We start from the raw sequence: 26,111 nt of genomic DNA, 5'->3' as shown, positions 1-26,111 counted from the left end.
GGATCCATAGGCTTTACTAGACTGCCAGTGGGTCCCATGATACAAAAACAGTTTTGAACCCCTGATTTACTGGTTCTCCATTACTGATCATTGTAGTGTAATGGAAAATCCCTGTCTTTCAAATTTAAGGACCTGAATTCAGGCCCTAGTTCTGCTACATAACAGTGATACACTCTTTAGGCAAGTGAATTCTCTCATATCTAGGGTTTCATTTTTTTTTCATCCTGTAAAATGTGGTCATAAAGGTCATAAACTTGGCTGGGACGCAAACCCTAATCCTTTGACTCTGCCACCAGAAGCCTCATCACTGTACCAATCTGCCTTCTGAAGCTGAATTGTATTAAATCATATTATCTTAACATAACTTAGGCAGGTAGGTAACTTAGTGGATAGGGCTCTGGGCCTGGAGTCAGGAAGACTTGAGTTCAAACTGACCTCGGATATTTACTAACTATGTGACCCTGGGCAAGTCACTTAACCTCCGTTTGTCTTAATCCACTGGAGAAGGAAATGGCAAATCGCTCCAGTATCTTTGCCAAGAAAATCCCGTGGACGATATTGCTATGCTATGGTCCATGTGGTCATGAAGAGTTGAATACAACTGAACAACAATAAAACATATAATGCAGAATGATCATGGGGAGGGAGGGAATAAGCATTTACGTGGCATCTACCATAGTGCCACTTTATAATACTATCTCATTTGATCCTCACAGCTCTACTGAAGTAGGTACTGTTATTATCCTCATTTTATAATTGAGGAATCTGAAATAAACAGAGATTGAGTGATTTGCCCACAGCTAGTAAGTGTCTGCAGTTAGATTTAAATTCAGGTCTTCCCGACTCCAGGCTCAATGCTGCAGCAATTTTTGTTGTTGTTGTTGTTCAGTAATTTCAGTCGTGCCTGACTCTCGTGACATCATTTGGTATTTTCTTGGCAAAGATACTGGAGTGGTTTGCCATTTCCTTCTCCAGATCATTTTACAGATGAGGAACTGAGGCAAACAGGGTTAAGTGACTTGCCTGGAGTCACACAGCTAGTAAGTGTCTAAGGCTGGATTTGAACTCAGGAAAATGAGTCTTCCTGATTTCAGGTCCAGCACTCTATACCCTGCTCTCTACCTAGCTGCTGTTAATAATATCTGAGCTTATATATTGCTTTATAATGGCAAAATATTTTGCATATTTGTCTTACTTGAACTTCTCCAGATTCCTGTGAGTTGGTAACCCTCATTGATATATTGGAAAATTGAGGCCCAGAGACATCAAATGACTTTCCTAATGTCATGTGGTCAATGAATGGCAAGTCTAAGACTTGAACCCAGCTCTGTAGACTCCATGTCTAGTACTATATAAAAATGCAACACAACTGTATCATAAATTTAACCTAAAAATAATATGCCAGGTAAAATAATAACATTTTAACAAACTAATTTTAACTAATTTTGTTTGCCTCTTAGAATTCAAAGGAATTTTGAGGGGATATGATTTTGATGGCCCTGTTATCTTTTTTAAATTGCCCATAGAAGTCTGCTTCCTTCATTTGTTTTCAGTAAATTATTATAAAGGGCCAGCTAGGTGGTACAGTGGATAAAACATCAGCCCTGAAGTCAGGATGACCTGAGTTCAACTCTGGCTTCAGACACTTACTAGTTGTGTGAACCTGAGCAAGTCACTTAACCCTGATTGCCTCCAAAATAAATAAATAAATGGATTATTGTAAACAGAAATCATTCTATCGACCTTAAATGGACACAAAAAAGCAAGCAAAATATGTAGCTGCTGTTGTCAATGGCAAAGTTCATGCTTCACTCCACTGAATAGTAGTTTCAGAAATTAAGGCTAATCCAAGCTTCTACCCATTCACCTATTTTTACCTCTTCACAGGAACAACTGGTCAGTATCAAACCAGTAGCAGAAAATAGAAGAGCCACCAGGAAAACGATCAGTGTCCTTAAATCTCTCCTTCAAGCCTTTTCTACAGTCAGGAGGGGACGATGTTGTCCAACCAGCCCTTAACACTTAGAGGAAAAAGTTATGAAAGTAGTTACATTACAAGGCCCTTAGCAGGAAGTTGTCAAAGGAGCTTCAAAATATCTCTGACATAATTGCTAAAGCAGACACCTTGACTCCACTTGAATGTTGCCTTTGGAGCTCCATAAAGAATTAGGACCATGATAAAATAGTATGGCAGGAGGCAGCACGAATTGTGTTGTTCTCTTAATTAGACAGAAAAGACTGACTAGAAAAGAGAACTAACTGCAGAGGAGCAATATCTCAGGATTGACAGTATTCAGCTAACTGCTTTTGACACTTAAATTGTTAGACTAGCTTCCAGGCCAGTATTAGTCATTGAGCAGACATCCCCTTTCCCTAATCATCCTCTTCCCTCACTCCCGGCACCATACCCCTTCAACAGTATACACATATGAATACAGGATGCTTTGTGTTGACATCAGCAGTCCCTGGTAGCAATGATTTTGTGCCTATTTCTGTCAAAGGTACCACTGTTCTCTACCAGTCCTTCAAATATTTAGATTCTATGTCATTCAGTGCATATATATTAAATATTAGGACACCAATTCATTATCTATTGTGTCTTTGAATATAGTGTAGTTTCCTTGCTTATCTTCTTTTGTAGTATCTTTTTTACTGTCTTTGTCTGCAACCCTAATTGATACCCCTGCTTTTTTTATTTCAACTGAAGCATTTTGCTCATTTTAACACTATGTGAATTGTTATGCTTCAAGTGTGCTTCTTGTAAATGACTTATTTTTGGATTTTGCTTTCTAATCTATCTTAATAATCTCTTCCATTTAATGGATGAGTTCATCCCATTCACATTCATGGTTATGATTATTGTGTGTTTCCTTCTGTCTTATTTTTTTGTGTTTTTAATCTCTTTGCCCCACTCCCTTCTTCATAAGAAGAAAATGGCATAAGTGAAAAAAATCACCTAAAATATATGATCTATAAATAAAGCAGTCTATTTCTGCTCCATTGCCCCTCTTACCTTCCCCTTGATCTCCCTGATCAAAAGTTTTTACTTTCTTCTTTCCTTTTAATCACTCCTCTCCTGCTTCTCCTTTCAACATTGCCATTTGTTTTGTTCATGCCTATTCCCTTACCATCCTCCCTCCCTCTTATAGTCCCCTCTCCCCATCTCCTCATATTGCCCTGCTGAATGTAAACTGTTTCTGTAACACTGTATTTGGGAGGAGAAGGAATGGTGGTATACTTGTGTTCAACCTGCCTTTATCTGGTTCAGGTGAAAGTAAGATTCATGGATTTCTGTCTACCTCCCATCCCCTTACCACATTTGAATACTCTTCAACTTATACATCCTTATTCTATGAAGTCCAGTTTCCTTCCTCTTCCCCCTCTATTCCTCCTCTATCTTTCCCATTTCCTTCTTATGGTAAGACCATCAAAACAGAAGAAAAATACCTGCAGGCTCTCTTCTTGGCTCATTTAAATTTCCATTGAAGACACTAGAGTTCTGAGAAAACACCTGTTTTTTCTCCCTCAATAGCATATAAACAATTCATCTTCATGTTGTTCCTTCCAAGTGTTAAATCTGCATAACTTTCTATGTTTCTTTTGTCTTCTACATGTCCATTTCAAAATGTCTAACCATTCTGGCCTTTTCATCAGGACTCTTTCATTAAAGCTCCATTTTTTCTCTTCCTTCCATCTTTTGAATATGTCCTTTTAAAGTCTGAGTTGGCTAATATGTTCCCTGTGGATACAAAATGTATCTTTAGACAGCTTTCCCTTGTCTTCCTCATCAGAATCATTTATTTGTATTTTCAGAATTTTTGCTTGAGAGCATCTCACACTTTTTGAATTGACTTCCTCTGTAGAAACTTAGGCCATTAGATCCTAGCAATTCTTAATCTAAAGTCTTAGAAATCTACTGTCCCAAAATCTTAGGTTGGCACCAAACCATGTCTAGCTTTCTCTTCCTCATTAATCACAACCTCTAAGGGGTCTTTCCTAAAAAGTCTATCTTTTCTTCCTCCTTATTTGTTAATTTCTCTTTTCATTTCCTTAGTTGCTGGGAAAATGAGATTATCATATGAACAACAGCACTAGCAGATAACCAAATAGATCTTTGTTGTATTATTGTATACCAAAATCAATGTCAAATATATTCAGATGTACATTATTTCTGAAGCTTGTGTAATACACTGTAATGCCATTAGGCATGACCAAAAATATTATGCAAAATTCACCTGCCATCACCCCTGAAACAAAATTTATGAGATATGAAGATAAATATGCCTTAATTACTTCTCTCAGTGAGCCTGAAATCTATAATGCTTTTTGCTCACACTGCTGCCTATAGACTTAGGAGAGCCCAAGATATGTTCAGGGGATGGTATTTTTCCAGGAAAAAAGTATGTTATAATTTGTTTCAAAGATTTTGTTTTGTTTTGTTTTTCTACCTTGGTGGGGGAGGGAGAGTAGAGCTAGAGATAGCATAGTGCCCACTAATTCACTGCCAAAAAAAAAAGAAAGAAAAGGTCATTGATGACATTAATATGTAGAAAAGAAGGAAGGCCAGAAAGAATCAGAGATGAGGGGCAGCTTTGAAAAGTACATGTTGAATTAATTCAATATTTTAAAAGAGAAGCAAGCTATACATCATAAATATTCACAATTTCATGTATAATGCTTTCTCTTCTATATATGTGAAAATGATAATTTTCTATGGTACTTTAAAGTTCAGAATTTTAAAAAAGAAATTTAAATTTAAAAACAAATATTATGCTACTAAATATGTTGTAGTCACTAACTAAAAACATGCACATATTAGCCGTTTCTGCCCTAACGTAGCAAATCTGCATCAGTTACCCTCTAATTAGTATTCTGGTTTCTGTTCCTGTGGGGGGATATTAAAAATTCATCCACATCATTCAACTTCATGGCTGGCTGGTGCTCCCGGAACCTGCAGTATTAAAGCAATCCACATGGTTTGATTCCATATTTTTTCAGTGGTAGCAGAGATCTAACTCCAGGCAGGGTCAATCCAGTGCTTGGGAAAAGCAACGAGCATTTGACTTGGAGTCAGGAAAACATGCTGTCGTTCACTCATGTCTGAGTTTTCATGAGCCCAACATGGAGTTTTCTTGGCAATGATACTGGAACGGTTTGCCATTTCCTTCTCCAGGTCATTTTGCAGATGAGGAAAATGAGGCAAATGGTTAAGTGATTTGCCCAGGGTCACATAACTAGAAAATGTCTGAGACCCGATTTGAACTCAGAAAGAGGAGTTTTCCCAACTCCAGGCTGAGCACTCTATCTACTAAATCACCTACCTGCCACAGGAGAACATGCTTTGCCATAAACTCACTGACTCTCAGTTTCTTCTTTTGCAAAATAAAGATGATACTACCACTACCTGCCTCATGGAGTTGTTGAGAGGGAAGTGTTTTTTGAGCTTAAAGCTAATAACTATACAAATGTGAACTATTATTATTTTGGACTCTCAATTTTTTGAGCCCCTGAACCTTAACCAGAAACCTTTGGGAATTTTATTTTTCAAAAGCCACCACCAGGCCTGTTGGGAACAGTGCTAACTCTCATCTTTGTGATGAAAATTCCCACAGATGTCTGAAGGGAATTGCTAGGCATTTGGTTTCACTATGGAGGAACATAACTAGCAGACCTGGAGAGTGACAGTAAATGTATCTGACTGTAATACGATATGACAGTAGGATTTCCTCCACCAATTACTAGAATGGGAAATGTCTGTGAGCTGTTTTTCAATGGGAGCAGATTCCTCTAGCTAAAAGCAATTTGCAGACTGACACTCATGCTTCAGCAATTTTTAGCTGTATGTATTTTGTAAAGAGCATTTCCTTTCTTTTTTTTTAAAAAAAATAAGGTATCCTCTACTATGGATTTTCTGGGTCTGTTTCAGAAACAATAATAGCAATTCTTAGTTTTCTTATGAGAGGTACATTTGCTACGAATTAAAATGGCTAGTTTCTTTCTTGCTGAGTTAAGCAATAAAATTGTACCACACTTTTAACAAGTTCTAATGGTTATCAGTAAGGATTTCTAAAACATGTAACTACAGTGGTATAGTAAAATTATAATGGTAAGAAGAGACATATGGACAGATCTGGGAAGGCAGAAGAAGGGATATGTCTTTCCTTTTTGCCCACCTTAGAATTTTCCCTCTTAAGTAAGTTTTTCCATACTTGGTTATCTCCAAGAAGAAAAGTAAAAAAAAAAAAACTTCAAAACAATCTTTTCAAGCATGGCACAAGCAGAAGACTAGGCTAGAGCTAGCTGGTGTGCTCAATTACTCTGATACACAACCTGGTGGGAAGCAATGTCTTGTGAGGAAAACCATGGGAGAAGAGCAGAGAGAACAGTTCAGATTTAACTCAGGCTGTATAATTCTATTAGGACAATCCCAAATTCCTCTCTCATTTAGAACAAGACTTTGGAGGGGGCTGAGGGGGATGGGGAAGAGATTTTAGTGAATTCTTCCCCTCATTCATGAATGAATATCATGTCTATAGTAATGGAATCTGGCTCCTAATCAACAGAAATGGGTGTGCAGTTTGGGGTGGAGAAAATGGATAGGGGAAATCACCAAGATGAGAGGGTGGTACAGTGGAAATAACAATAACTCAATTTATATAATACTTACTATGTGCCTGGTAGTATGCTACACACTTTACAATTATTATTTCATTTGATCCTCACAACAACCCTGGGAGATGAAGAAACTAAGGCAAACAGAAGTTAAGTGACTTGCCTGCAGTCATAACTGTAAGTGAGTCTCGGGGGCTAGATTGGAATTCAAGTCTTCTTGACTCAAGGCCTAGCCTCTATCCACTGCAGAGGATCCAGATTCAAATCTTGCTTCTCCTATGTGACCTTGGACCTTGGCTTCCTCATGTGTAAAATGAAGGGTTTGGACTAGATAGACTTTAAGGTCCTTTCTACCTCTAAATCTCCTGATTTGAGAAGAGAATCTTTGTCATTCATACAGAGAAAGAAAGAATACCTGGCAGATAGGTCAAAGAAGAATAAAGTTTCCTTACCAGGGTAGGCATGTGCTTTTTATGTAAGGTACAATCACTTCTCTCATTAAAACACTGCAGTATATCGCCATATGCTCTATTTCCATCCATGGCAAAACATTTCATTTTTGTCTTATAATAATAAAAATACAGTATTACTGTTCTATCATTGTTGTGTCATTTCAGTTGTTTCTGACTCTTCATGATCCCCATTTTGGAGTTTTCATACTGGTGTGGTTTGCCATTTCCTTCTCCAGCTCATTTTACAGATGAGGAATCTGAGGCAAACAGGGTTAAAAGGCTTGCCTAGGGTCACACAGGTAGTAAGTGTCTAAGACTGGATTTGAACTCACAAAGATGAATTTTCCTGACTCTGGGTCCAGCACTCCATCCGCTGTGCCACTTAGCTGCCCTATTCTATCATTAATAAGAGTTAAAAGTTATTTTTCCATTAGTGGAGATATATTTGTGCTACTCTATCCACACTCTTTCAAATGTATACATATTGACCATGGCATATGTTTTCAGGTCTGTTGACCAAGAGTTAAGGGTGCAGCCTATGGCCACTGAACAAGGATAATTGTCCTACAGAGGTATTGAAACTACAGCTTAGCCTATTAGCACTATATTCTAACCAATGAAGTCATAATAATAGGAATTGTTATTATTGTTATTGCTCTCTTCAAATTTTCTTGCATACATCATTTCATACAGTCCTATACAAAAGCTTAAGATCATCACAAAGCTATCTGTGGTAAAACAAAGGTTTTATCAAGTATCTTTTAATCCCATGGCCTTCATCATTCTCTTTTTTTTTTCATAACTTCATTCCAAAAATAACCAAAATTGATCATGCCATCGGTACTGGGGGAACAAAGGCAAAAGTGAAACTGTCCCTGTCCTCAAGAAGCTTGAATTCTACTTGAGGAAGTAACATTCATCAGAGACCAAATAGAACGAAACAATTGCATGAGGAAATGTTTTTTGAAAGAATGAAGTATATTGATAAGAGTTCACTTTAAAGAGCACAAGAGGGAAAAAAAAATGGTCTCAGCCAAAGAAAAATCGAAAGGGAAATGTGATGACTCAACCATAGCTTAGCTGGAAAGTGACAAGCACACATTGGGTACTGTGATATACAGTTCAGAAGAATATCTTTAAGAGGGTTGTTTCTCTAGGAAAAGGAGGAATTTTCAATGAAAGCAAGCACTGTATGCCATAGGAGGCATCCTTTAAGAGACTGTAAAACTGCCAATACATAAATAATGCCTGTAGGTAAGTCCCTCAACCTCTCTGGGTCTCAGTTTCCCCATGTGTAAAATGAAGGAGTCAAATGAAATCACCTCCATGATCCTTTCCTGCTGCACAGCTATGATTTTATTCACTCAGGGAAAGTATAGAATCCTTCATTTTAAGCAATGAAACAGCTATCTGCCTATTTCCCACGCAGGTATGGTTTGTCGAGAGCTTCACATAATATGTTGCTTGGATTAATCTCATGTTATTGACTACTTGTATAAGCTTGTATTACTCATTTTGAAAGGGTACAAAAGGGACATTTACCATCTTCCTTTAAAATTCCATCTAATCCCCAGAGCCTGAAAGATTAGAGTTCAATAAAGTATTGTCTCTACTCCAGAAGATTTAGCAGTTTCCCCAGAAAATCTAGTGATGTCCTTACTGCCCATCTGAGACAATTCATAATAGCCAGAGAATTGTTTACTTGAAGAATCATTTCATTTTTTACTCTAAGATGCTATAGTCAAGAAATAGATGAGATCTATGGATGTCAGAGTGCATGAAATATTCCTTGAAAGCACAAATCAAGTTCCAGTGAGGTTAAGATCTTATGAATTTTTTCAAAAAACAAACAGAGCCTAGCATGTCAATCTTTAGTAAAGCCTCTTACTTAGGCTTGATAATTTGGTGAACTACAAATATGCAGGAAGCCCCAACTTGCAAATGAGTTGTATTCCAAATGTTCATTTTTAAGTCAGAGTGAAACCAAGAAACCACTTGCCCACAGGAAAATGTTATAAATGGTCATTAGATTACTTGGCTTATACCCAAAAGTCTATTTAATCCATAATAGAGATTAAATGCTTTACATTTGCCATGACAATTAGAAAAAATATATTGTTTCAAATCTAGTGGTTAAACAAATTCTAAAAAATAGGATTGATTAAAGATCAATTTCTCTGTATCTTGATTGCTCATGCGCAAGAAAAGTAGGTTATAACTTTTTCTTATATCCCCAGTGTCTGAGACAATTGCCTACACAAAGTAGGCCATCAATACTTGATTATTTTCAGTGTTTCTGATATCCAAATAGAAGAGTAAGAGAAAAAGAATTGTGGGATGAAAGGTAGAGGATGTCCTTAGGAAATTTCTAGGAGTTTCTAGGGCTTTTAGAGGTTTGTTCTCTAACTATAACTAAATACCAGTAATTATTTATTGTCTGCTATGTGCAAAACCTACTATGGAGAGAGGTTGAGTCTAGATCTATGATCTAAAATCCATCCAATGGATATTTATTCTTCCTTTGAATGTCCATCAAACCTTCTGTGAGTAGCACTTAACAGCACTTTCTATTGTTCTTATTAACATCATATTTCCTTGTGTTTTAGTTTCCTCACCTATAAAAGGAAGGAGTTGGACTAGATAAAGAGTCTCTGAGTTCCCTTCCAGCTCTTCATCTATAATCCTATGAAAGACCCCTTGGAAGTCTAAAGAGCTCTACTATACTGTAAGTTCCATGAGAGAAGGGACCGAATCATATCTAAATTTTATAGCTCATTCATCACCCACCAAATTGTTGTATACACAGAAGACACCTGATAAATATTTCAAAGCACTCAGAAAAACAATTAACTTCTCTCTGAATTAGAATTTGCTAAATTAATGTGTAACAATATTTAGGAATATTCTGAATAAATATCAGAGTATTAAGTTTAATTAACTTAAAACTACCTTATCTTTTAGTGTTCTACTTTTTCTAGTTAAAAATGATACTTGCTTAACATATTTGGAATGCAAAAAATAGATTAACTTAGGACTCAGATTACTTGAACTTTAGATGTTTTTCTCTTGCTATAGTCTAAAGAAGTTGAATCCAAGAAATTCTGTTTTGAAAAGGCTCTTATTTGTCTGGATTTATATATATATATAAATATTGAATACATTGTAATATATAAAAATATTTATATAAATATATGTAAACACAAATAAGTCTTTAAATATAAATGTCTAATGTAATATCTAATATATATTTCTATATACATATATAACATGTATATATAGAAACACAGAAAATAGCCTTTTCAAAACTAAATTTCTTAGATTCAACTTATATATATTTTATTAGTCCTCTATTCAACTTTGCAAATATCATATGTATATATTCATACATATATGTATATATAATATCTGACATACTGTGTATATATATGAATATTATATGCAATTGTGTATACATACATACATATATATATATATATATTCCTACATCTGTATTTGTAATATTTGACAGGCTGTTGCTAAGTTGAATAGAGGACTAGTAGAAAAAATTGCATATGGTCATTTCCCAGCATCCTTTTATATTTTCTTGTTGAACATCAAGGAACAAATAGTAGCATTCCACCAGAAGAGTTATAATATATAAAAAGAAAAGAAATTAAGTTCAATGATACTAGAAAATGAGAACATAAAATCACTTTTTTAAAAAGGTAGATTTAAAGGAAAAGGCTATACAGCAATCAGATTTAATAGGAGAGGTCAATGTTAGGATAGGAGATAGGGTCTCTAGATGACAACTTCTAAAATAGAACCTTAGTTAAAAAAAATGCCCATAATCCATAATGGGGTTTAAAAAGAATAAAGGAAATTGACATGGTGGAATAGAGTGGAAAAGGCTAGAAGAAAAAAGAGGATGAAATTGGAAGGGGGTATATGCAATCTCAAAGTCCTTTATTTGGCTAGACCTCTGGAAAATGAAAGCACTAAGAATAAATTTTGCCTAAGTGCAGATGACTATCTTCTGCCAACATCAGTTCATTTTCACTGATGGAGACTGAAGAAAGTAACAGTTGCAGCTTAGGTGAAGAGAATTACCCAGCAATACATTTTTCAAGCTGCACCATGGCTCAAGTCCAAGGCTAGCATCGGTGGAGACACAAGAATAAAAGAGTGTAAGTAGACACTTAAATCATCTCCAGTAATCTCCATTCCCCTAGCCCAGACCAGAAAGAAAAGAGGAAGATGCTATACTCAAGGAATCCAAGGAAAGAAATCAAGCAGAAAACTGTGTGGTGAAACCAGTTCGACTCTTGCTAGATTTGCTGTTCCAATTTCTGTTGGAAAATTTCTGTTCTTTGCAATAGATTTAGCCCCTTTAACTTTAAATAAGGCAGTTTAGATTTAAAGACAGTGCACTAACAACAGGCTGCCTGTCTTATTTATTATATGTAAAATTGGGTTAAGTCAAGACAGCAGCCCTTGCTGGAGAATGCTGGTAAGAGAAAGAAAACTAAAAAGTGAAAATGGGGTAGTACTTTTGTGTTACTGGGGGAAAAGATACTGGGGAATTACATCTTACTGTGATGAGTTATTTCTTTGTCTTCTGGCTTCTGCCATGGGGGAAGAAAATAAGAAACAGATCATGTTAGAGCAGACTTGCTATTTGAGAGTGACAGGGACTTGTCTAGAGGAACAGACCGTCTGTGGCCCAAACAAAAAGAAATTACAACCAGTTTGTGAGAGATAAGCAGACCAGACCTGATTTGAAAAATAGCACCCACCCCCAAAAGGAAGAAAAACTCCCAGAAAGGACTTTTGACTTGAAAGATTCAATGTGAATTGCTAAAGGGAAAGTTGAGAATTAATGAAAAAGGTACTGAATTATTCTTTAGGAGTTGTTTTGTTGTTGTTTTCTTAAGTTGCTCTAACAATTATCGACCTTTCTGTTTTATATTGTGTAAGTTTTAAAGAAGAAAGGCATTATGGCAGAGCAAATAAGAAGAATCAAAGTCCTATGTTCAGGTGTAGGCTCTGGCATATTCTGACCGTAGGGCCCTAGGCAAGTCATTTAACCTCCTCCCATCCTGGAAACTCCCTGAGATGCTAAATTCAAGCAGGATTGCTGATCTGCCTTGATGGAGAGAGTTTCTATACCAGGAGCTATCAGATTCAAAAACTGAACTAAATTTTATGAAGCAATATTTAATAGTTTTAAACATTAAGTCTTGCATTTGGGTTCAAGAAATTTATTGCACTAATATAAGATAGGGAAGACAAAATTAGATACTGGTTTATTTGTAAAAAGAGCAGTGTTGTAGTGAACTGCAAGCTCAATATGAGTCAGTAGTGTGATATAGGGGGCAGCTAGGTGGCGCAGTGGATAGAGGTCCAGCCTTGGAGTCAGGAGGACCTGAGTTCAAAGCCGGCCTAAGACACTTAACAATTACAAGCTGTATGACCCTGGGCAAGTCACCTAACCCCGATTGCCTCACCAAAAAGAAAAAAAATAATGTGATAAGGAAACAAGGTGGTGTAATGGATAGAATGCTGGATTTGGAATCAAGAGGTACTGAGTTCAAATTCTGCCTTAGATACTTTCTAGGTATGTGATCCTGGGCAAATCACTTAACCTCTCTGTTTCAGTGTTCTCATTTGTGCGATGGGGATCAGAATAATAGCACCTTTCTCACAGGGTTATTGTGAGGATCAAATGTGATTTTATATATATGTGTGTTGGTGTGTGGGTGTGGGTGTGGGTATGTGAGTGTGGGTGTGTGTATAAATAACATTCTCGAAGCATTATATCAGCAGCTCTCAAAGTGTGACCAAGGGTCCCTGGGGACCCCAAGACTATTTCAGGGGGTCTGTGAGGTCAAAACTATTTTTGTAATAATACTAAGACATTTTAATTTCTAATATAGTAAACATAAACCAAAGTTCGTCAGAGTCTTCAATAATTTTTAAGAATGTAAAGGTGTCTTGACACCAAAAAGTCTGAGAATCATTGAACTTTATAAATGCTAACTATTATGCAAATTTAAATGAAAATTCATTAGGTTATAGTAAGAAAAGCAAACCTTTCAGAAATAAGGATGTGGTTACTATATTTCACCACATAATCGTCACACCCTGGGCTGGTTTTTTTTTCCCAGTTCAAAAATTGGTTTATAACCTTTTGTCATGTAATCATTGTATACTATAATTCTCTTCATCATGCCACTTAAAGGTAAAGAGAGCAGCAATGCATTCACCAGTGGCATATGGATATGCATTTATCTCTCAGGCATTGCAAGCCAGGAGCCTAGAATTCTCAGCACATGTACTCTGTCAGTATATTTCTGAAAGCCAACTTGCATGGTTTGTTTAGAGCACTTCTGTACTAACAGTATTGTCACTCAACCAAATGAAGGGCCATAGGCACAAGGGGAGCTGAGGGACAGGCAAGGCTGCCATGAGTAAGTCGCGTGATATGGTAAGACTTGTCTCCTCCCAATTTTAATGTATATTCACAAGTATTCCGTGCATCTTTATCTTGCACCAAAAATAATTTAGTAATAAATAAATGATTTTTAAGTAATACTGGCACAATTATTTAAAGCTTCACATAATGGTCACACTCCACCTTTTTACAAAGAAATTTGTCATAAAATCTGTGACAATTATTCGGTGAAATGCAGTATCCCACTGTACTCTGCCACAATCAGACCATATCTAAAATATCACATTCAAGTATGGACATTATATTTAAGGAAAGAGAACACCCAGAATATGGCAGCCAGGCTGGTGAAATGTCTTGGGGCCATGACATGAAAATCTATAAGAAATTAAGGGGGTTTAGCCTAGGGGTAAAGAGATGGCTTAGGGAGCGGTAACTGTCTTCAAGAATTTCAAAAGTTATCATGTGGAATGATTAGATTTCTTTCTTTTATCCACTTCTCTTTCCCATAGAGATCAATGGGAAGAAGTTGCAAAGATTCAAATTTTGGCTAGTTATAAGAGGAAAAAACCTTAACTTATAATTAATAAGTGGAATAATCTGCTTTGGGAAGTAGAGGTTTTCTCCTTATGGATGTCTTTAAGCAAAGATTAGCTGACAAATTGCCAGGTTTATTATAATGGGGATCCTTGTTTTCCTTTGAGTTGGCTATTCAGAATTTGGTTTGGATGGCTATTGAGTTCCCTTTTGAGTCTGAAAATCAACTTTTCTAAGTTATCATCATCCCTATCTCCAATAATGAAGTTAGAGGTGTGTACCCAAAGAAAAATGTTTAGGTTTTAATCATAAAAGAAGGCATGGAAAATGTGCCATATTTCAGTTACATGTTAATCTCTAATACTTAGATTGCTTTCACTGCTATTATTTAGTATAAGGAATAGTATCTAAGGATGGGAGGGGAGATCCCCAGCATTTTAAGTGATAAGAGCAAAGCGAGAGAAAATGGCATAAGATATAAAATGATAAATTATTAAATTAAGCACTATAAATGTCATGCCCTTGAATGCCAAAGTTTTCCTGCAACTGACTAACCTTCCATTCTGCTCCTTTATCCTTTAAAAATTGTTTAGAAAATAACATTTAAAAAATGTTTGTAATGAATCTTCATGGGTCAGAAAGATTTTTTTATTGTTGCAAATAAGCATACATGTATGTGCATAATTATAAGGTTACCTTCCAACTACTGTATATTTATCTTGTGTTTTGTGATGTACGTACATTGTCTTCCTCATTAAAATGACAGCAGCACTGTTTTTGCCTTTTTCTTGTACTCTCATTGCTTAGCACGGTGCTTGGCACATAGTATATGCTTAACAACTAATTCTTTGCTGCTTACTTGCATGATTGATTAATTGATTGAGTCTCCCTTGTTATTACTCATTTGAGTTCTGTTTGATCCCCGAGGTTGCTTTGCCCCCCTTAAAACTCCACTGAAATTGCAATCAGGTTCCTCAGTGTTTTTGCTCCTTTCATCCAAAAGTAAATGAGTTCCCAGTGCCTGGATTGGTACTAAAATAGGAACTCGTATACAAACTTACCAACATCATAGTACTTGACCTGGAGTCATGGTGCTAAAATAGATAAAATAATATCAATCAATAATAAAATAGATAAAATAATATTGATCAACAGTAGTGTGCTGGTAAATGAAATATTTAACAATCAGCTCTGTGGTAGGAGGAAATATAAGTACAAGACACTTTTTAAGTTTAATCTATACTACTAGCATTTTTCTAATCACTTTCATAAATCTTGATAATCAACAAAACAATAAATCAAGTCCTGGTTTTGTAGCATCTGCGGATTTCCTAGGTGTGAAAGCTCACACTGAAAATTCCATGATCCATTCTCAGGACTCAGTCCAAGCAGACTCACACCCCTAGAGAAAGCACTAAGGAAAACTACACTTAATCGACAGTCAGGAAAACAACCTATACACTGTTACTTCTGGGGTGCTGGGAATTTAATTCAATTCAACCCATATTCAGTAAGTTACAAAGTATAAGGCTCTGTGCCAGATACTGGAGATACAAATGTTAAGATTCAAGGGAGCATCTGGCCTTGAGAAGCTTACATTCTGTTGGACACACAATATGTAAAGAGCTAATTAAGTAGAAGTAAATCTGAAAAAGAGAGAATATTGATAACTAAGGGAATTAAGAAAGTCTTCTTTTAGGAGGTGACTCCTGAAGCTAAGGATTCTGAAAGGTAGAGGGAAGGAGGAAGTATGTGCCAGGTATGGGGGACAGGTTATACAAAGGCAGAGGAGCAAGAAATGGAATACTAGATTGGAGGAATAGCAACTAGGGTGATTTTACAGGCCAGAGTATATGAGGGAGAGTAGTATCCAATACACCTGTAAAGGTAGACTAGAATCAAATTATGAAGGTCTTTAAATGTCAAAGAATTGGTATTTTTCCCCACAGGCTAGAGGGAATCTAATGAAGGTTCTTCAGCTAAGTGTCATTGTCAAAGTGTCACAGGGACCAAAGTGTCGCAGAGTATCACAGTGCTTTATGAATGAATATTAATTTGGCACCCATGGGGAAGTAAGAGTGAAGTTAGGAGAAGCAATAAAGTGACCAATTGGAAGACTGTTGCATAGTACAGTCAAGGGACGATAAGGTCCTGAACTCAAAGAAACAAGAGGGCAGGTATGAAAAATGTTAGGTAGAACTGACAAGAGTTGGTGACCAACTGACGTTGGATGTAAATAAGGGTAAATGGAGTCATGGGTGACCCCCCAGCTTGTGAGACTGGTTGACTGATAGGTGAGGGCACTAGGTGGCACTCTGCATGAAGAGTTGGACCTAGAGTCAGGAAGACCTGAGTGCAAATCCAGCCTCAGAAACTTACTAGTTGTGTGACCCTGGGCAAGTCACTTAACCTCTGTCTGCCTTGATTTCCTCAACTTTATCTTCTTTACAATTTCTTGCTTTACAATTTCACAGAACAGCAGATTTAGGCTGAAGAAGAATCTTAGAGGTCATTTAGTCCACCCATGCATACACACATTTTGCCAATAAGGAAACTGGATTCAAGAAAGGCTAGATGATTTGCCACAGTTTGCACAGGCAATAAGTAGCAGAGACAAGATTTAACTTGAATTCCTCCAGATCCAAATGGAAAGAGCCTTAGGGGCCATCTTTATTTTGCAAATGGGAGAGGTTAAATGTCTTTTTATTTCATTTTATTTTTAAGAATTTTCATAACATAATACAATAAAAAGATGATTGTACATAAAACTGCAAATCTGCTATGTGCAACTTGCTTATTCCCTTCAAATATACAACAAAATTATCATGTAAATTTCTTTTTTTTCTTCCATCACCTCCCCCCCGCCCTAGTGATGGCTACCATTAGACACAAATAGGTATATATATGTAAAATTATCTTACACATACTTCAATTTATCACTTCTTTCTCTGGATGCAGATAAGCAGCTTTCTTCATATGGAACTTTATAGTTAATTTGGGTATTTATAATAGACAAAAAATAACTTTTTTGCTCAAAGTAATTCTTAAAATAATATTGCTGTTACTATACACAGTGTTCTCTTGGTTCTGCTCATTTTGCTCTTCATTAGTTCATGCAAGTCTTTCCATGCTTTTCTAAAATCATTGAGTTCATCATTTCTTATAGCACAGTAGTATTCCATCACAATCATATACCACAACTTGTTCAGCCATTCCCAATCTATGGGCATCCCCGCAATTTTCAGTTCTTTGCCACCACAAATAGAACATATAGGTTCTTTTCTTTTCCCCTAATCATCTTTGGAAAATGCTTTCATGTATATTAATAATTTTTTATTATTATCTTGATTGATTTATTATTAATCCTTTTAAGGTAAGATAGGAAGTTATTATTTTCCCCACTTTACAGGGGAAGTACTAAGACTCAGAGGAATTAAATGGTGTCTTCCAGTTCACATGAAGCTATGAAGTGACAAAATGAGAACTAGAACCCTAGTCCTGATTCCACATTCAATGCTCTTTTCACTGGGCTTAGGGCTGCTTGAGTCCAGCCCTACCAATACACGTGGAGTTAGATGCAAAATCTATTACGTGGGCAAATAAATTGAGAGGACTAAGCATTTTAGGTGAGAGGATAATAAAAAAATTGCAAAAGCATATGTGTAGTTATTAAGAGGAGAAAGAAAATTAAAGTATAAAATAATAGTTTGGGAGATTAGAGTTGGGCAGGAATTACAGGGAAGATATAATAATTTCTATCACTTATTCAAATATTACTGAGCCCCAGATAGGTTCTATAAGAGAAGCAAAATAGAGCATACCATCCTTAGAGCTTGTAATGTAGTAGAGAGACTTGTATATAAATAACTCTAGTACAGAGGCTAGTGGGAAGTTCAGGAAGAAAAGATGGAGAAGAGGAAGAAAGTACCCTTTATTGGAGGAATCACAGAAATCTTCTTGGAGACAGTAGGATTAGTCCTTGTTGTCTTAGGGGCTGAAAAGGACCAGGAAGGAGCTGAGAAGGTTCTGGTATGGAAAGAGCTCTCTTTCATTGGGCAACATCCTCTAAGGTATCTCCTCCTCCAGATCAGCCTACTGTACATTTCTTAGCATCTCTTCCCATAGAGCTGAGGTCCTTTGAGATCTGGTCCAATTTTAGGCCCAGGAAGTCAGCAAGAGTCCCAGTGGGACAGCAAAGAGAATTTCAGGAAATTGTAGATAAGGATGCCTGGGCCTGAGATAATATATGTAAAAGGTAGGAGCTAAAGGAAAAGAAAAGGGAATAATAAAGAAAAGAAGCCTGGGGCGGGGGGAGGTGGCTGTGAGTATTCTTTTAAAGGAACTGAAAACAACATGTCAAAAATACCTTTCAGGTAATGAGTATTAATTAGGCACTAGTGCTATCTATATTTCCGGTAGAATCAGAAATATTTCTGGATGCAGTTTTTCAAGAAAAGTTCTGTGGAGTTTCTACATTTAATCCAGAACACAGCCATGGGAGCAGTCCTTAGCTGGATGTCTATTATAATCAGCAAAACACTAGAAAGTGATATATCTGTTATGTATGTTCTTTAGTGATGAGCAGTGGAGCTAGAAAAACAAAGTATGGGTTTTGTATCCCTATGCACGTTGTACTCAAACATGTATTTTATAGTTTGTGTATTTGTCTTATCCTATACTCCATCTCTTATCTTGGCGCCTTATCACTGGCTATCTATCCCCTGTGGCTGGTACTTTCTCCTTAATCATCTTCACCTCTGAGAATCCCTGGTTTCCTTTAAGACCTAATTCCTTCCTTCAAGTTCCAAAGCTGTCCATTCAGTTCAGATTCTACCTTCTGTAGGATGCTTTCCCCAGTGTCTCTCCCCTACTCCCAACTAGCTGCCAGAGCCTTCCTCTTTAAAGTTATCATTCATCAATTCAGTAGGTATCTTGTAGATACTTATTTACTTACATGTCTATGTCTAGACATAGATATACATGTGTAGACAATATATATACATATATATATGTCTGAAAAAAACTTTTGCTATTATAGTGTTATACAAATGTGAGAATTTTTTAAAGTTTTTTAAAGATTAGTCTCAATCTTCATTCTTCCCTCTCTTTTCCTCTTTACCATTCTCTCTTCCATCTCACTCATTTGTTCTTTCTTCCTCTGTCCCTTTTTCTTTTTTTGTTAATTCTCTTTTATTTTTGCCTGGCATCCATAAAGTGTATAATTAGGATTAGGTTTCCAATATATCAATCTGTGTAGATTGATTCTCTATGTATTTCTTATATGCTTATTCCAAGGTAATAAAACTCAAAGATTTTGTGTGCCATAGTAGCATCTGACCTTCAACTTTCCTTAAAGATTTTGCACTGTTCTCATATTAAAACTGAATTATTCTCTATGCTGGCAGTTTTGCTGATGGTTTCTATGTTTTAAAAATTATTGCTCAGACATTTTTCCTCTTTATTTGGCAGAACACAGACCTGCTGTCATTCTTCACTGCAGCAAACACATATATAAGTATTTGAACTGCCTAATTGAATCTGAGAGAAGGAGAACTACAAGAATAAAGACATGAAAATAATCAGAAGTGTCTGTTGAATTGAAGTGAATCATCACAGATGACTTCTATTATTTGATGCTAACATCATTTCCCAAATTTTAGGAGAGATCACATGAAAAAACATTTTAAAATGTTTGTTTCCTATCTAATAAATGAGAATTGTACTGTAATCTTTCGACTTCTAGTATTCTATGACTCAATGACTCTGATGGACTAAAAATGTTGATGGTGGTATGGTAAGAATAATGTATTGCCTACTAACATAGCACTCAGGATATAGCAGGCACTCAATGATCACTTGCTGAATCCATGACTGCATCTATTTCTGTCCTAATGAATGGACTGATTCATTTGATGAACTTATAGGTCTTTTCTCTAATGAAGAATTCTTCCCTCCCAACTCCCATTATTCTAAATTCTCTTTTACTCTGTTACATGAAGTTTTTGTGATTTACCAATACTAACAATAGCTGGTTTTATTTTTTACCATTTATTACATAAATAAATGATGATTTCATGGTTGTTATACCAGTATTAAATGAAGAAAAGTACCCAAATTCTCCCTGAGACTTATTTAAGAAGATTATAAAAACAAAGAATACTTAAAGACTTTAGGATCTAAGACGGCAATGTCATGTACATATGTGCGTGTGTGTGTGTGTGTGTGTGTGTGTGTGTGTGTGTGTTCTATAACATTACTTTGTGTGGAAGGCTATTTTGTAAATTATGAAAAAAACATACTTGTAATACCTTAAAATGGACACAGCATATCCTAAGTTGAAGGCCTTTCTATTTTGCTGGCAATCTGACATTCCAACTGTGATCTTTCTTCTTTCTCCATACCCACAAATAACAACCTACAATTAGATTTCCACTTGTAGTGTTGTAGAATGCAGTGTGAGATAGTGGAAGGCATAGTAGATGTTAAGAGAGAAAACCTGAATTCAGGTACTTGTTCTCCCACTAATTAGTTATGTGACTTCTGTGGAACTGTTTTCTTGTCACTAAAGTGGGGATCATCTTTGTATCATAATTGGCTTGTTTTGAGAATCCTAAGAGAATTCTATCCTAACTTAGAGTTTTCACTGCAGTATGGAATAGTAGAAAGCACCTTGGATATGAAGAAAATAGACCCGTATTCAGTTTCTGATTCTACCACTAATTATTTATGTGACCTCACTGATTCTACTTTCTTATTACTAAAAAGAGAATCATACTGTTTGCCTCATTACAGATTCATTTTAAGGATCATAACATAATGACTTCAGCAATTTATGATTTCAACAGTGTGAGTATTCCCTCAACCAGTGATAATTTCAACTCTACTATATTTTGATAGATAGTTTTTGTGAGTTTCTGTGACTGTAAAAGGCATTGCATATAGCCAGACTAATGATAAGCATCTCCAGTGGTGGCTAGGCTGGTTTCCAATGATAAATATATAATTCATCACCGTATAGGACCTCCTTGGCCCTTTGACATTCAGGAAATCAAAATGAGATATCAGAATGGAATTTTCATAGAAGATAACAGAGATTTCATGCCAATATACTTCAATGGATCCCTCTTGTCATTGGTGTAGGCACTCCTGCCAGTACTGATTATAAACCATCCATACTTTCTCATCTTGTGTGATTTTTTTTAATATATTTTACATATTTTTCTATGACTTCTCCTTTGAAGATCTACCCAATGTATTGAAGACCTCTCCTCAATTAATTTTCTTTTTTGAAGGTCATTAATATTTGTTATTTATTTTTAACATTTTTTTCTTTTTAGATTTTGAGTTTCATATTCTCTCCCTCTCACCCCTCCCCCACCCACTGAGAAGGTAAACAATATGTATCAATTATATACGAAATCATGCAAAACATATTTCCATATTAACCATATCGAAAGAAAGAAAGAAAGAAAGAAAGAAAGAAAGAAAGAAAGAAAGAAAGAAAGAAAGAAAGAAAGAAAGAAAGAAAGGAAGGAAGAAAGAAAGAAAGAAAAAGAAAGAAAGAAAGAAAGAAAAATTATACTTCAATTTGTATTCAGAGTTCATCAGTTCTCTCTCTGGAGGTGGATATCATTTTTCATTGTGAGTCCTTTGTAATTGTCTTGATTGTCTTGTAATTGATCACTGTATTGATCAGCGTAGCCAAGACTTTCACAGTTGATCATCATTATAACATTACTGTTACTGTGCACAATAATCTACTGGTTCTTCTCACTTCACTTTGCATCAGTTCACATAGGTCTTGGCCATTTTGTTTTCTGAAACCAACTCCCTTGTCATTTCTTATAACACAATAATACTTGAACATGCCATACCTTATTCAGACATTCCCCAATTGATGAGCATCCCCTCAATTTCCAATTCTTTGTCACCACAAAAAGAGCTGCTATAAATATTTTTGTACATATACATCCTTTTCCTTTTTCACTGATCTCTTTGGGATACAGACCTAGTAATGGTATTGCTGTACTAAAGGGTATGCACAGTTTTATAGCCCTTTGGGCATAGTTCCACATTGTTCTCCAGAATGGTTAGATCAATTGTCTACTCTACCAACGGTTCATTAATATTCCTATTTTCCCTCACCCCCTCCACCATTTGTCATTTCTGATAGATCTCAATTCATTTTAACAGATATTAGTGCAATACTTGAATTGTCTGTCATTCTCACAACCCACAAACCATATATTTTATATATATACATATATACACATATAAACATGGACACATGTGTCTATGCTTATATATGTGCAAATATACATGTAGGTATTGATGCTATAGATATGAAGATATTATATAGATCTAGACCACAGTGAGTAAGAGCACTGGATTTGGAGTGAAGAAGACCTGAGTTCAAATCTTACCTCAAATTTCATTAGCTACGTGACCCTAACCAAGTCACTTAACCTCTCGTAGCCTCAGTTTCTTCATTTTTAAAATGAGAATAATAGTATAATAATAATAACTAACATTTATATACTGCTTATTATATACCAGTCATTGTGCTAAGTACTTTAAAAATGTTATGAGGATCAAATGTGGAAACATGTACAATGTTTTGAAAATCAAACATTTTGTAAATGCTAGCTATTATTCTTGTTATTATGTTAAACTGTTATTAGTAAACTAGAGAGAGATAAATTGTGAACTAATACTATGATCCATAGCTGGAGTTATTATGAGTTTAAAAGTACATTATATGGTACTTAAAGGCTTTAAATGTGCTTTATAATGTTAGACTTAGAGCCAGGAAACCTGTTTTTGAGTCTCAGTTCTGATTCTAGATGTGTGTGATATTGAGAAAGGGTTTTTGGTTTGGGGGTGGGGATTTTTTTCTCTTTTGTTCTTGTTTTCTTAGACATGGTCTCCCTAAGTCACTTAGGCTATAAGTACAAAAGTCATTAAGAGGCCCAAACCTAATTCTGATCAATGTGCAAATTTTGACCTGCTCTGTTTTCAACCTAGGCTGGTTTTCTACTCCTTGGGTAGTCTGGTAGCCACCCATTCCCAGAGCCTTACAATATTGGTACTGGATACCTGACTGGCGTTAGCTTTAATGTAGCTCAGAACTCCAGAACTCAAGTAATCCGCCGCCTCAGCATCCCCTTGTACCAAGAATTAGAAGAATGTACTTTCACACATGGTTAAAAAAAAAAAAACCTTAACCTCTCAGACTTTTAATTTTCATTTTGTTTTGTTTCTATAAAAATAGAGAAAATTACACTTGCAACATCTCATAGTATTATTGTGAGAAAAGAGCTGTGTAAACTGTAAGAAAACTATGAAAATGTGAGTAATTAACTCACATTTATATTATATAATTTATTATATAATAATAAATATATATAATAATTTATTAAATTATATTATTATTTTAAAATCACTTAGCTATGAATGACATTATCAAACTTGGGAGAAAATATATGATAGTGGTCAGTTCAAGGTTTGGTATTACTAAGTATTTTGTAGAGCATACATTAAAATAAATACCAAATAAAAAGAAAATAAGAATGAGAAGACAATATGGTATACAATTAAAACAATTCATGCCTGACCTACTTAACAAAATTATTGATACTTAAAAGTGGCAAATGGATAAAGTTATAGACATTGAAACAGGCTATCATCATATCCTATGGAAGTTTTGAACAATCCAAATAAATTTACCACAAGAAAGAGTCTAGACCTAGAAGCTAAGTGATGAAGCACTTGACTTCCTTGCCAAGCAGGATGATATGGCAGCCAAGGATATTTGCTATTGGCATGGAGTCTGTGTACCATAGAGTATATGGAAAAGGGAATTCTGATTGATGATGGGATCCTCTAAGATGTAGCTCTCTTCAGATGACCTTACTTTATTGCATGCAGAGCCTCCTAAATGATAATTTTTTATACTCAAAAGAGTACATCCTAACCACCTACATAGGTAACACAAAGTGATGAAGAATATGTATTCTCCCGGGGATGGGAAACCTGTGGCCTCAAGGCCACATGTGTCCCCTAGGTCCTTGAGTGTGACCTTTTGACTGAGTCCAAATTTTACAGAACAAATAGTTTTATTAAGAGGATTTGTTCTGTGAAATATGGATTCAGTCAAAAGGCTGCACTCGAGGACCTAGAGGTTCCACATGTGGCCTCAAGGCTGCAGGTGCCCCACCCCTGCTCCAGACTATAATATGCAGTTAGATAGAGACCCCATAGAGCTAGTCCATCAGTAATCGTGGATGGATATTGCGGAAGGAAAATGAATGGAGCTCAAAATTTAATAGGAGGAAGGAAGCAGGCTGAAATGGACTTAGAAACTTAAGCAGTGCTTTTAAAGACCTCAGCCTTTTCTGTAAAGCAAAAAACCATCATTTAACATCAATATTCTTCCAGAAATGTTGTATATATAATAGAATACCAAAATCTTCAAAGAATCAAAATTATAACTCACTCAAAAACCAAAGGATGAAACATTTGTAGAGCAAGAATAAGACATAGCATTTTGCCAAGGATGATTTGCACTCAAGAAGTGCTGTAAAATATACCATCAAAGATGAGGAAAAGAGATGTGCCAATTCTGTATCCAGCAGGAGAGATAACTGATGGAAAGATCTGTTTCCTATATTGGTATTCACAGCATGTCAAAAGATCTAAGAATCCCATAGCCCATTGGGTGAAGCCTTTGTGGAAGATTTTTAGAAGACAGTCAAGAACTGCACAGATGATGGGGGTAGGGAAAATAAATTATATGATCTGCACAATTTGCAGGCATAACTACACAGCTGAAATCCCAGGTCCATTGAAGTACTGCCTTTAGTACTGAATCTTCCCTACCCTCAACCAATAAACTCTAGTGACTCCCTATTGGCTCTAGGATCAAATGCAAAATCTTCTGTTTGGTGTTCAAAGTCTTCATAACCCAATTCCCTCCTACCTTTCCAGTCATCATACACCTTACTTCTTGTGGTTATTTGATCTAGTGACACTAGCCTCCTTTCTATTTTTCAAACAAGACAATCTCTCAGCTCCAGGCATTTTCTCTGGCTGTCCCCCTTGCCCAGAATCTTCTCTTTCTTCATCTCCATCTCCTGATTTCCCTTTTTTCTATAAGTCCCAACTAAAACTTCACCTTCTATATAAAACCTTTCCCAACTCCTCTTAATTCTTCCCTCAGCTAATTATATCCTTTTTTGTCCTCTGTGTGTGTGTGTGTGTGTGTGTGTGTGTGTATTTGTTTACTTGTTATCTTCCCCATTATACTGTAAGTTCCCTGAGGGCAAGGATATTTTTTTTCCTCTTTTTTTATCTTCAATGGTTATCATGGTGCTTAGCAAATAGTAGATGCTTAATAAATATTTATTTCAATTGCAACTTAGAACAGCTACTTAAAAATGAAAGGCATTGCCTATAAATGATATCATATAATATATATCATATAATCATGTATCATATATAATCATAACTGATTAAAGCCAAAAGAACGAAGTAAACTTTGCTATATAAGAGAAATAGTAATTCCAAAGTAGGATATTATTTTTGTAGAGAGAAGAGCTTGATATTTGAGAGGTAACCATAAATTGTATGGCCATACTTTGAAGTCATGTACCACATGCACAAGCCTCTGGGATAGAAAGACAAAAATGAAAAACAGTTCCTGCTTTCAAGGCACATGTATTTTACTAGGAGATACAGGGGTGGGGAATCTGCAGCCTCCAGGCCACATGTGTGGCCCTCTAGGTCTTTAAGTGCAGCCCTTTGACTGAATCCAAACTTCACAGAACAAACCCCCTTTATAAAAGGATTTGTTTGGTAAAAGTTGGACTCGGTCAAAAGGCCACACCCAAGGACCTGGAGGGTCACATGTGGCCTCTAGGCCACAGGTTCCCCAACCCTGACTGATAAACCATTTAAATAGATGAATAAATATCAGATAATTTGAGAAGGGAGAAAGAACTAAAAACTGGGTAATCAAGAAAGACCCCATGTAGAAGGAGGCAACTGAATTGAACCTTGAAAGAAGTAACCTTGAAGCATTC

At 36.0% G+C, this 26,111-nt stretch overlaps 1 protein-coding gene and 1 long non-coding RNA gene across 2 annotated transcripts in view; both read left to right on the top strand.

The window, feature by feature from the left end:
• Positions 1–26,111, top strand: part of KCNQ5 (potassium voltage-gated channel subfamily Q member 5) — a 664,784-nt gene that overhangs the window by 320,575 nt on the left and 318,098 nt on the right. The window lies entirely within an intron of this gene.
• LOC144457575 (uncharacterized) lies at positions 9,527–19,759 on the top strand. The gene is made up of 2 exons (XR_013487000.1): positions 9,527–9,789; positions 19,501–19,759. It is a non-coding gene; the product is annotated as an uncharacterized LOC144457575 (long non-coding RNA).

The sequence above is a fragment of the Phascolarctos cinereus genome, unplaced genomic scaffold (genome assembly GCF_003287225.1).
Source record: "Phascolarctos cinereus isolate Bilbo 61053 unplaced genomic scaffold, phaCin_HiC Scaffold_5;HRSCAF=322, whole genome shotgun sequence".
Classification (NCBI taxonomy): Eukaryota; Metazoa; Chordata; class Mammalia; order Diprotodontia; family Phascolarctidae; genus Phascolarctos; species Phascolarctos cinereus.
The sequence above is the reverse complement of the archived record's forward strand: the minus strand, read 5'-3'. Positions and strand labels throughout refer to the sequence as shown.